Here is a 5,533-nt window from a genome sequence, read left to right as displayed (position 1 = left end):
TGAGAAGCAGAAGAATAGATAAGAATAGATGGCTTCACTGGTGAATTCTACCAAATGTTAAGGGAAGAACACAAATCCTTCACAAACTCTCTGAAAGAAACAGAAGATGATGCAGCCCTTCCAAATTCTTTCTATGAGTCTGCATTACCCTAACACCAAAACCAGACAAACATATCACAAAATAAGAAAATTGCAGACTGATATCTCTCATGAATATAGACAGAAAAATCCTCAACAAAATACTAGCAAACTGAATCAAATAACACATAAAATGAATTCTACACTATGGCTTATAGCATTCCAGGAATGCAAGGTTGGTTTAACATACAATAAGAATCAATTCAATATTTCATTTAATAGAATAAAGAACAAAAACCACACAATCACCTCAATAGACAGAAAAAGAATTTGACAAAATTCACTCCTCCTCTTCATTGCAAAACAGTCAACAATTGAAGAAGAGAGGGGGACACTACATCATCCTGATGAAGGGCTTCTACAAAAACAAAAAAAGTTAACATAATATTAATTGTGTTATAAATATTAATGATGAGAAATTGAATGCTTTTCCCTTGAATAAGAAACAAGCTGTGCTCTGTCTACTTCTGCTCAACATTGTTCTGATGGTTCTAGATAGGACAATTATGCACAGAAAAGAACTAAAAGGGATCTAAACTGGAAAGGAAGAAGTAAAGTACCTCTAGTCACAAATGACATTATATTGTATATAGAAAATCATAAGAAAAAAATGGTTGTGGGAGAAGAAAGCAGAACAGTGTTTTCCTCTAAAAGTGATAGAAAGTAGCAGGAGGGAAATTTCTCTAGGGAACATTCTGTATCAAAGAGATTTTGTTTGCACAAGTAAACACATTAGTCAGAACTCATCAGATGCTCTACTTGAGACTTGTGGGTTTTAATATACTTAAAAATATTTAACTCTTGTTATTTTTGTGTATGGTGAATTGTATAGGGTGAAGTTTACAGATCTGAAACTTACTTTGACATGGAAAAAAAATAATCAGATGGGTTGATGGATGGAAGGAGGGATGATAGATGCATAAAATATATGACCAAGTAAGTACATCAAAATGTTAAATGTAGATTCATTTTAGGGGCATATGGGTATTCACCATAGAATTCTTTCAGCTTTCTTGTATGTTTAAAATTTTCATAATCATACTTTGGAGGATAAAAGAAAATGAAGATCAGGATTCAAGAAGCTCACAGTCTAGAAAGATGGACTTCCAAACAAGTAACTATAATACAGTGATGACTACAAATTAGAAGTGTGTTCAGAGTACAGTGGTGTCACAAAAGAGTGGGTACAATAGTAAGATTCCAGGTCTAGTTAGAGACAAGTTAAGCTCAGAGAGGGTGAGACAGAGGAACTAAAGGTCAGCAAAGCATTCTGGGGATTCTCTCTCCCACCTGCACAGGCATATCTGGAGGGACTGGTCTATGGCGATAATGGCAGTTTCCCCTCTTCAGGCAACAGTATATCTGTCTTAAAATGAGCTTTGCTCACTGGATTATGTGGGATTTCTGGAAGGGGCCAGCTCAATACCCCAAGACACGTTCAAGGCTATGCTTGCCCTGATAGGGGCTTGCCCATCACTGCAAGGGCATCCTGATGCCTTTCAGCAGGACTGTGAGCTAGTCTTGTCCAGCATTTGGAGAGAAGGAGGCATTGGGAATTGCTTCCGTATTATGATTTTTTCTGACTTCCTAAAAACTTTCACCCTATCTTCAAAAAGTTTTCAGGATGGGTTTATTCTTTTCTTTCTTTCTTTCTTTCTCTTTCTTTCTTTCTTTCTTTCTTTCTTTCTTTCTTTCTTTCTTTCTTTCTTTCTTTCTTTCTTTCAGAAGCCTAGCAAATGACATTGCAGCAGTGCTAACATTTTCTAATAGAGCATTCCAGTTTCTTACATTAAAGCGGAGTTCCATGATGAATTATCTAAGATCATTTTACATTCACCTGGATGTAGGAGTGAATTAGAAATACATGCATTGATGATGTGGCTTTAAACTGTGAGTCAATTTTAAAAATTTTGTCCATGGTACTTAAAGTCCAGTAAGTCCAAATAAATTTCAGAATGACAATGTATCAGATGGCATTAGATGAAATGTAGGTTAGCAGATAGCAATGATATATAAACACTCAAATATGAATGAGGTCTAGATTAAGTACTTCTTTCAATTTTTCAAAAGTTAAGAAAAACTCAGAGGTGACGGTGTTTGGCATATCTACTCTTTAGGGAAGAATAATGGAGGCGTAAAAAATATATCTAATGTGACAGTAACATTTTTTTTGATTTTTAGGTGACAAAATTAAGTGACCCAGTAACATATTCCAGGAAACACCTTGCTATAAAATACTATTTTTAGGTTAATTCTAGAAAACATACCCATATTACAAGAAAACAACTTAAACTGAGATCCTAAGCCTTCAGCTACTTGAAGTCAATTTTGAAGACTCATGCATATACCTGATGTATTCACCAGGGTGCTGCAAAATCATACCTGGATTTTCAGTGTCTTCTCTCATTTTCAGATAAATTCATTACAATTGCAAACATAAAACAAACAAATATAAAATATCAATTATTGTTCTGTTATTTAGTAAACATTTCTAGCTCTGAAACAAATGTGTGTGCTTCTTTAAAAGAAAAAAAATGGAATTACTATTTCAACAATGGTATAGAGGTGCTGAAGTTCCCATAGCCCCTACATAGCTGAGTATGCACTTAACCGATGGGAAAAGTGTAAACCATATGAGCCATCTCCATGGAAATGCGTCTTCCCTTGGGGAGTGATTCCTACATCCATACTGAGAAGTGAAATCATTTGCCATTGGCAAGAAACAAATGCAGCCATTTTCACGCTGACATATAGTGTCTACGGCTCTATAGATTTTTCAAAGGAAACAGGTTCAAGCTCTATCAGACTGAAGGCTTAGGAAATAATAATCACAGATTCTTCTTTTTAGAGCCATTTGTCCTCTTGATCCTGATTTTCATCAATTCTCTGTAATTTTCGCCCACTCTGTCTCAGGATCATGAGTTATCATTGGCTGCCACCAGAGGACTCCAGGGCAATCTGTCTTATTGAAACATGGGTTGGCCTCATGGCTGTGAATAATCATTCACTTTCTAATCTATCATATATTCTCTCAAATTCTCTTCCCCACTAAGGACGACGTCATGCTGTCCCAGAGCTGATGGGCCCAGAAATTGGCTTCCTGTGGTTTGTAAAGTCCTGTAGCTCTTTGTACATGTTATTTTTTTAAAATTTGCACCGGATTAAGGGCATCCCCTCAAACCTAAGTCGTTACTATGCCCTGTGCATGAATAAGAACTGCCTTGGGGCAAGCAGGTGCCAAGCACAGATCTGGAGCTCGCACAGAGGTGGACAATGCTCTTGAACTGGGCATGTCTTGCCTTTCCGCCTTTTATGGTTGGATCTGGTTTTGCCCAGGAATGAGTTGATGTGAAGGACTGTCGTTTTGCTGACTCTTTAAAGGTACAATGTGTTTTGTGTTCTGCTAGCAATTTTATATTGAAACAATGATATACTAGAGGTTTTAGTATGCTTTTTGCTTTTTTATGGCATTCTTTTATTTTAATATAGGCAGAATATCAATTTCAATACTAATAGCACTGATTGATAAGGGAGGAGATGCTGGCCTACTATGAGGTTCACTGTAAAGTTCTGATAGTGCAAAATACGCTTAACATATAGTGCTTTCTTCTAATTCACTGAGTCTTCTTGGAAGACAGCACTCTAAATGGGAAAACACTTGTAAAATTATGTTCAAAGGCCTTCTGGACATCAATATAATTTCTTTAAGGCAACAGTCTGGTGAGTTAAATGCAAACACATCAGAAACATGGATTGAATGTTCCTGAAAGAACACATGGGCTCAAGAATTAAAAGAACACTATTTGAAAAGTAGCTTGATATATTTTCAGCAACATTAATTGCTAGGCCGTAACAGCCATGTCCATTTTGATTATGAAACATACAATCAAATGACTCAGGGAAATTCTATTCCAACATGTAGTCTTGATAGCCATCTGTGGGCATCACAGAGATAAATATCCTGTTTTAATAAGAGACATCAGGAGGATTGAAGGGCCACAATCATCATTGTAATCTACATGGGGTGGAGGTGGCTTCCAGCTCCTGTGACTTTCAGACCCTCATGGAAAGTCCTCACCTCTTCACTGAGGACCACAGACGACCCAGAAGCAGCACTCAACTACCATGGCTACTCCCTGATGCAGTCACCAAGCAGGAAGACGGATACAAGGGCCTCCATATAAAGTGTTATATTTCATGTTGTATAGGATTAAGTTTTACTTAAACACTGATCTGTAGGTTGTTTTTTTTTTTATTGTCACCGTGAAGTACATAAAACCGGACTTATCACATGAAATTAGAACAAAGTCAAGACCTGGATCCTCTTCTTTCTAGCTGGGTGCCCTGATGCAAAGTACTTAACTGGTATGAGTTTCACTTGTTTTTGGACCAAATCGTAATCCATACAGAACAGAGTTTTGTAAGGTTTACCAAGGATATGTGAGCTGTGCCTGGCACAGTGCCCGGGCACGAGGTGAGTACTCAGTCAATTGCTGCTCATGCCATCAGATGAGTTAAGTCCCTAAATGTTTAAAACGAGAAAGCTCATGTTAAATTGTTTAAATTTGATAAATTATTTAAATTAACGATAAGTCATAATTACTCATTAATTTAATAATTAGTGGTTATATCAACAAAACACTAGTGACAATTATTTCTATTAAGTACTTGAAATACAAAGTTACTGGGTTGTTTAAATTATTAAAGTTGCAGAATGACGTGATTGCAAGGATTATCCTACAAGAACTTTTTGAAGACTATCACTTTCACAGGGTTCTATTTTTCAGCCTCACCAATGAAAATGGGTAAATATTCCCCATCGGGTGTCTACCACTGGGGCAAAAAAGGGAAGCAACTTAATAATCTTTGCAAATACTAGGCTTAATATCATTATAGATTTTTCCCGCATGACATTGTTTTTGTATTTAGTTAAAAGTTATATGTGATATGTCTTGTTAGGCAATCATTAATTTACATAAGCCTTTAGTTTCTACAATGCAATATAGGGACAGTTCTCTGTCTCTCTGTCTCTCTCTCCCTCTCTGTCTCTCTCTCTCTCTCTCTCATGCATACACTCACAACTTCATTTCCCCTGTTTAGAGTCTTCATCGACATGCCAAACAGTTGTTACTGTGACTGAAAATATATGTGACGTGAGCTAAAGAAAATACTGATTCTCCCAACCCACATGTACACGGCTCCTATATCCCTGCAATGCGTATGCCTGAGAAATAGCTAAAGAAATTATCTATGGAGAGTTTTTAACACTCAGGGGGGTTTGCACGTGAATTATACTGGCGTTGTAAACGACTTCTCATAACACTCTTTTCCCATCTGGAATCTCTGAACTATAACAAAGTTCTGATCCATGGCAGCTAATTTATAGTTTTTAAAA

Source organism: Crocuta crocuta, unplaced genomic scaffold (assembly GCF_008692635.1).
Source record: "Crocuta crocuta isolate KB4526 unplaced genomic scaffold, BGI_CrCroc_1.0 scaffold93, whole genome shotgun sequence".
Lineage (NCBI taxonomy): Eukaryota > Metazoa > Chordata > Mammalia > Carnivora > Hyaenidae > Crocuta > Crocuta crocuta.
This window is presented reverse-complemented; position numbering follows the sequence as displayed.